Source organism: Mandrillus leucophaeus, unplaced genomic scaffold (genome assembly GCF_000951045.1).
Source record: "Mandrillus leucophaeus isolate KB7577 unplaced genomic scaffold, Mleu.le_1.0 Scaffold309, whole genome shotgun sequence".
Lineage (NCBI taxonomy): Eukaryota > Metazoa > Chordata > Mammalia > Primates > Cercopithecidae > Mandrillus > Mandrillus leucophaeus.
Genome location: NW_012103243.1, coordinates 2,753,487 through 2,761,037, shown reverse-complemented (window position 1 = coordinate 2,761,037; position 7,551 = coordinate 2,753,487). Strand labels below are relative to the sequence as shown.

Sequence of the window (7,551 nt, the reverse complement as noted above, 5' to 3'; positions counted from 1 at the left end):
GACCCGAGACTGGGTCATTTATGAAGAAAAAGGTTTAATGGACTCACAGTTCCATATGGCTGAGGTGACCTCACAATCATGGCAGAAAGCGAAAGGCATGTCTTACATGGCGGCAGAAAAGTGAGACTGAGAGCCAAGAGAAAGGCCATCAGATCTTGTGAGACTTATAAAGCCACCGGATCTCATGAGACATATTCACCACCATGAGAACAGTATGGGGGAAACCGCCTCCATGATTCAGTTATCTCCCACACAGTCCCTCCCACAACACATGGGAATTATGGGAGCTACAATTCAAGATGAGATTTGGGTGGATCATAGCCAAACCATATCAATTGTTTTTAAAAAAGTGGTTATCCACTGACAGAAAGGGTTGGGATAGTGCATATTGGTGACTCTTTTGATATGTCACCTCCAATGTCCACTTCACTTAGGTTAGAGAACCACAATTTTATATATTTTAATCTTAGCACAGTGAGTGGCTGGTATGTAGTAAGCACTCAGTAACTACATGTAAACTGAAAATTTAAGATATTTTAGTAGAAAAACTAAACCCTATTAACTAGTAATTAGCTGAAAATGTAGATTCCTGGTCAAGGTAGGTGTAATAACATAGGAAAAATTAAACTGTTTTTCCTACTCTCACACTCAACACAGACATTTCTGTGCTCAGAAGTATGGGCTTGCTTTTGCTTTCCCACACGTCAGTTCTCCAGTGGTCACCAACTAGGCATCCTACGATTTAACTAAATTCTGACACTCCCTACCTGGAAACAGCATCAGATCCCACAGGTTAAGGGCTCAGTCCCACAAGACTTCCCTTCACTTCAGACATCAACTGAAAGTTGTAGGCTACCTACAACTGCTGTTTGATTTAGCTATAAATTGGAGGTTTCTATAACCCCCTTCTCTGGTTTGACTGATTTGCTACAGCACCGCACAAAACTCAGAGAAACACTTGCTTTTACTGGTTTATTATATTTATAAAGGTTATTATAAAGAATATAGATGAACAGCCAGACAGATAAAGTGGTGCATAGGGCAAGGTATATGGGAAGGGACACAGGGTTTCCGAGCCCTTTCCAGGCACGCCACTTTCCCAGAACCTCCCCATGTTCAGCAACCCAGAAGCGCCCTGAAATTGCAAATTGAAATCCCACAGTTTAGGAATCTTTTTTGGGGGGATAGGGAATGGAGTCTTGCTCTGTTGTCCAGGCTGGAGTGCAGCGGAGTGATCTTGGGTCACTGCAACCTCTGCCTCCCAGATTCAAGCAATTCTCCTGCCTCAGCCTCCTGAGTAGCTGGGATTACAGGCATATGCCACCACACCTGGCTAATTTTTGTATTTTTAGTAGAGATGGTGTTTCACCATGTTGGCCAGGCTGGTCTTGAACTCCTGACCTTGTGATCTGCCTGCCTCAGCCTCCCAAAGTGCTGGGATTACAGGTGTGAGCCACCGCATCTGACCCAGATTAGGGAGTTTTACAGTGGCTTCATCCTGTAAGCCTGGTCAATTATTAACTCAATCTTCAGCTTCTCTCCCCTTCCTGGAGGATGAGGGGTGTGATTGAAAGTTCCAAGCTTGTAATCATGGCTTGATTTTTCTGGTGACCAGAACCCATTTGGGAGACCTCCAAAAGTCACCTCAATAGAACGAAAGACACTCCTGTCAAACAGGAAATTCCAAGGGATAAAGAGCTCTATAGTCAGGAATGTGAAGGTCGGGGGTGTTGTGGGGGCAACAGAGAACAAATACATATTTCTTTTTATAAATCACAACCTCATAGTAGATGTTTGGCTTCTTGTACCATGCGTCCAAGAAACAACAATATGGTTGTGGTACTTGTACTGAGGTATAATCACGAGAAAACAAGTTAGCATGTCAGTATCGTTCTTATAAAAGAAATGAAATAAATGTCTTTTACGAAGGATCTAATTCACAAGCACATTATCATTAAGAGAATACAGTGGTTGATGACTATTAATGTGAAAATGGCCACCATTGGATGTTCCTGCTGTCACCTTCTTAGAGACTTTGGGGATGGGTAAACTCACACACGCGCAAACACACACACAAGCACACACACACACAAACACACACACAAGCACACAACACACACAAACACACACACACGAGTATAAATATAAATATATATGGCCAGACCATATACTTACTTTATGCAAAACAATTTTAAACTCCAAGTTTGATAGCTATGAACAAACTTCATTAAAAATAGTATTTAGAGATCAAATTGTTTTACTCCTGCTTACTTTGAAATAACATCATAATTAACTTTTCTCTCATGGATCTTGAGGGAAAAAAAAAAAAGAAGACGACGACGAACAGCAAGAGACAGCTAATGACCTTCATATCCCCATGTAAATTTTGGCTTATACTAAAACACTCAAGGACAAGTATCAGCAGTAAATCATATAACCTACATTTCAGAATCAAAAGTGCCACATTGCACTCTTTCTGAAATCAGAGGAGAAATTTCAGATTGTTATTTGCTCAAATCTATTTGCATTCCCGGGGCACATACCCAATGGCAGAACTTCACCCAGAGGCATTCTCAAGCCATCCTGAAACATCCACCCTGCAGATTAGCCACACTTGCAAACTCAAGAACTGTATGAGTGGGTTTTTCCCTTTTAATTGGTACTTATCTTTGCCCCCAAGAAAGATATTTTTCAAGTACTCTGTATAGTAACAAAAAAGAAAAGAAAAAAAAAAAACCTCAAATTTTTTGTACCGCTTAGCCACCCATAAGCTTTCTGCTAATTCTGTCATAAATAAATAGAATTGACAAAGACATTAAAGAGGGAAACAATAAAAATAGTCAGGAAGAGCAGAAAAAAAGATTGTCACGATATTCTGTCTCGTTTCGCCAAAAAGGTATTAAAGCGCCAATGATATAAAAATAGACTTGAACAATTTTTTCTAAAGGAAGGGGGTAGCTACTCCCAGACTACATAAGATGGGTGTCATAAAGGTTTCATTGATTAGTTGATAAGTTTGCCTGTGAGTGATTAGTCAATTAGTCAGAAAGGTTTGAATTAGTTACTAGAGCTCTGACTCCCATGAATAAACGCCGGGAGTCTTCTCCCCCACCCTCTGTGACAGATGATATCTGTTTTCTCCTGTGAGTTTGAATTTAAGAGCCACTGAAGCTCAGCAACAGTATATTCTGGCTCAAATGAGCTGAAAATTGCATTCAATTTGAATTTCAAAAATCGAGGGGAGGAAGGGGGGAAAAAACCTCAGCACCCATCAAGTCTCTACACTCTTCAACTACTTCCTGCTGCTTAGCTCTATTCCGCCAGGCTGGGGACCTGAAACCCAGGATGTGTTGCAGGGGAAAGAGCATCGCTGGATTCCTGCCCAGTCTGAGTTTAAAAATAAACTTTTTATAGTCAGGATCAAAGCAAACCTCACTTTTATGCACATGCATAATGCAGAATGTGACCCACCAAAGAAACAGATTTACCTTTTCCAAACTGAAACTGGCCTGCTTTATTATTTTTTTTTTTCTTTACGTTCTCTGGAGGTGATAAAGGTGAAGGTGCTTTTCTTGGGAAACTCTGGAAAAGCAAATTCTTTTCTAAATTAAAATTAATTCCTCTTCAGCTCACTTAAGACCCTCATTCTTTGTGGCTCGGTGCCCCCAGCTCACCCACCTCACATTACAAAGCAGACGTGTTCTTGAAAAGTTGAGCAAGTAGCTATTGATTTTTCAAATCAAGTCATATTTTAAATGCTCTAAGAGAGTTGGTTATTTAAAGGAATCTTGTGATAAATTATTTTTTAAAGCCAATCTATTTTTAGTGTACAAATCATTGCCCCTTCCTGCAATGGCATATTAAGCGTGAATTTGAAGCCTATCCAAGTTTTCTGAAAGCAGGGCACACCTGTAGTCCACAAGAAGTAGATGTAAGTGTTACCAATATTTAAAACTAAACTGATGCTACGCAAAACAACAGATGATATTCCAGAATCATGTAACTGAACGGTTTGGGGCCAGAACTCCAATTTATGATAGTTGGAGCTGAAGGAGGAAAGAGAACGCCAAATTCATTCCAATGGACTTCGAACATGAAAACATATTCTCCCGCTGACTAAATTACTCTCAATTTGCAAATTAAGCAACCTGGGTGCCATGAAAAAGGTAATTCAACTTCTAAAGTGCCATTTTCCACACTGAAGCAGGAGTCTGCTGAATGCCGTTCAGAAATATGCCTTATTCCAAAGGGTTCAGTAGCAAGCACCATTGAAAGGCATCATTGGCAGTGAGCATGCACGGATTCCTGTTCACTTACTCTGCGCTGGCCTCTGCAGCAAGAACTCAGAGTAACTAACACATCAGAGATCCTGCATTAGAAGAGGCAGTGGCTCTTCATCCTTCCTGAGTTACAAATCCGTGTGAGAGTATGATGAATGCACAGACACTCTGCAACAAAAGAATCCTTCCACGCTATGATCCTCGTATGACAGTCATTACAACCACAACGGAGTTCATGGATCCAAGTGAAGGACCTGGGTCTAGGATATTAACTGACTAACTAATGGTAACCTGGGAAAGTTAGTATTACATAATTTCCCTTCAAAAATGGAGTGAAGTAGACAGATATCCCTGGAAAGAAATGGATATTCAATTGAAATCTAATGGATACCAAGAACTTTTACTAAGTTCACAGAAGGTAGAATTAGAAAGAGAAGGATCTCTATCTTAAACACAGGACAAGATGTAAAGAAGAGCAATATTTTACTTCTTAGGCATCACTGAAAGACAAAAAGTAAGAAAGAGTCTGACTTTCACAACCTCAGCTTACTGGTCAATACAGTGAATCAACAGAAACTCGGGCAAAACCTTTCCAAAGCAACTACATGATCACCACAACACACACTCAGTAAAGTCCAATCTGCCAGAATATCCTACACACAGACAAACAACAACAACAACAAAAAACACTTTAAAAGCATTTAAAATGATGTCTTTACATTTTAAAAGGCAGAGTCAGGAAAACATTGTACCTTACTATGAAATACTTGCCAGCAGCACAATAGTAGTCAAAGATGTCACGGGGCCACTTAACCCTCTAATGTGTATCACATGGTATTATGTTATATGGATTTTAAAAGAACATTAATATCTCCTAATCTTGTAGGGAGCAGCTTACCTTTCAAACTGCGACAGTGTTAGCGTAGGATTTTTTCCTTACATCTTCATAATTTAATATTGTTTCATTGATGAACCAGTAAATTGTCAGCTCTATTCATTTATGTGACGTGAGCAAGGATCCAACCCAAAAAAGGAAAAAAAAAAAAAAGTAAGGTCAATTTTCTTGGCCGCCGCATTTAATAAAATCTCCCAGGCAATAGAGTTAAGCACACATTAATAGCTATGACTTAGTATGCTCTGCCTTTAGCAAGTCTTTGATTTTCCTATATATACACTCAGGGCTGTATTAACACTCCAACGAAGGTACAGTCCTCATTTCTTATTTTAAGATTTCTTCCTTCTTAGCTTTATCAGATTTATTAATCTTCCGCTCCTCTCTTATTTATAGCAAATGCTCTGGTTAGGGTTTCAAAGCGTTTTCCATTATAATACCCATATATAACTTTCAGGAAAAAAAAAATTCTTCCAAGACCAAGTGACTTTGTACTTACTTCATATTAGTCTCAAAATATATGCATTTCTCCAAATGTGAAGGCTTTGTGTCCTATTTCTCTGATCTTCAGAAAAAAACACAAGAGAGAGGGTAGAGGCCCCAGCTTTCTAAGTGGGAAAACTTGAAGCTTCTATTTTAAGTAAACTCCAAGTGGGTTTTCACTAAACATACACTAATGATGTTTTAGGGAGATGTCTATCAAAGGAAGCTACCGGATTGAACCTCATGAAGTTGCTGTTATTCTATCAATTTCGACCTACAAAAACGGCAATTCCATATGATTTAACTTAATGCTTCTCATATCTTTACTAAAATATAAAAAGACTGTTCAGAGCAACAAAGCAATCCCTTGTATATCCAGGGAAATTCTGTGCTGAACTTGCAGCTCAGGAGGTGAGAAGGGAGAAGAGAAGGTTGTGACTAACAGGAGGCCGGAATGCCCCTGACAATTTGTTTGGTGCACGCTCTGGTGCAATATATTAAGTAAAAGATGTGGAGAAAATAATTACTCAGGTGGCACCAGGCCACTTTGCATCACATCCCTTGAGGCATGAATGTGGTAACTGTAGACTTCGGGGAGTGAACACTTCAAAGAGATGCCTGCATTGCATCAGAAGACCCTCAGACGAACCTCTAAATCGTTTCACTAAAGACACCCTTCAGACTCATTGCTTTCCCGCTTTCTTTCAAGAATGAGGTTAAAAGTAAAATGCTTGGCAAATAAACTAGATTGAGGTTTCAATCCCAACTTCCCCCTACACCCAGCAGTTGGAATCATACCTTGGTAATTTACTGTAATGCTAAAGAGAAACTATTTGAATACTAGAAAACAAACGGATCATTTTTAAATAATTTCTTGCATAAAGTGAGCTGAAGATCAACTAAGACAAGAGACCGAGGAGGTTTCTAGTGTAGGTTGGAATTTGACAGGGTCTAGAATCAAGAAAGGAGAGTGCTTTACATATAAAACTAGGATGGTGTTTCAAACATACCCATGAGAGAGACAGGAGGTAAGATGACTCGAATGTGAGAATCCAATCCTATTTATTTTTTAGGAGTGTGAACATAACCTGTTAAAAAACTGTAATTTATGTAAGTATAGAGAAACACTAGGAGAGGACCCACCCAGCTGACACTAGAGGGTCAGAAGTCCAAGAAGACCTCATTTAGGTTTTTGCTTTTTTAAAAAGAAAGCACAGGACTCAGGAAGTACAAACACAGGACTTGAATCAAGAAAAATCCTTCAGGTGCTGATTTCAACAGTTAGGTGGCTGCTTTCTGTGTAATATTGCTAATGCTCATAGCCAGTGTGGCCGTAGATTTCAAGTTAACATTTAAACTCTACAACTTGTCATACTCTATCTCTGAAATGGCTGAAAATTTGAAATAATGTTAATGTTAAAACAATGGTTTTGGGAACCAGTTCTCCTTTTGATCTCATACCAACAACTATCTCTAAGCAGAGGCGTTCAACTCAGGAGATTCAGTTTGTGGGCAAGAGGAGATGGTGGGGCATTGGAAGGGTGTATGGAATCAGTTCCTGTTACCCTTATGATTTCCTCTTATTACAAAATGCAGTATATATTTCCCCAGAAAAATCTTGATTTAAATAGTGACAACCAATCCAGGTGAAAGATTTCTTATTCAATACTATAGGTAATATACTAAGAATGGGGGGATAAAGATTGTAAATGGCCTTTAGAAGTCCAGTAACAATATGATTGAGAAGAATTTTGTGGGTAACCCAGGAAATGCACTACTATTTATCTCACTTTTTCCCTTGTCTGCAAATATTCTAAATTCCAAACAACCAGTTTTATTTTGTTTTATTTCATTTTCAGTTTTAGATTCAGGGGGTGCATGTGTAGGTTTGCTACA

At 39.1% G+C, this 7,551-nt stretch overlaps 1 protein-coding gene across 10 annotated transcripts in view; it reads right to left on the bottom strand.

Annotated features, from left to right (window-relative positions):
* Nucleotides 1-7,551, bottom strand: part of ESRRG (estrogen-related receptor gamma) — a 683,317-nt gene that overhangs the window by 473,672 nt on the left and 202,094 nt on the right. For 8 of the 10 annotated variants that reach the window (XM_011987382.1, XM_011987390.1, XM_011987394.1 and 5 more), the window contains one exon: nt 5,179-5,270. The exons of 1 other annotated variant lie outside the window; for it this stretch is intronic. The gene's annotated coding sequence lies outside the window, so the exon portion shown is untranslated. Of the gene's footprint in view, nt 1-2,271; nt 2,310-5,178; nt 5,271-7,551 lie in introns of those variants that run through there. One more of the 10 variants, XM_011987387.1, reaches the window with a different exon arrangement.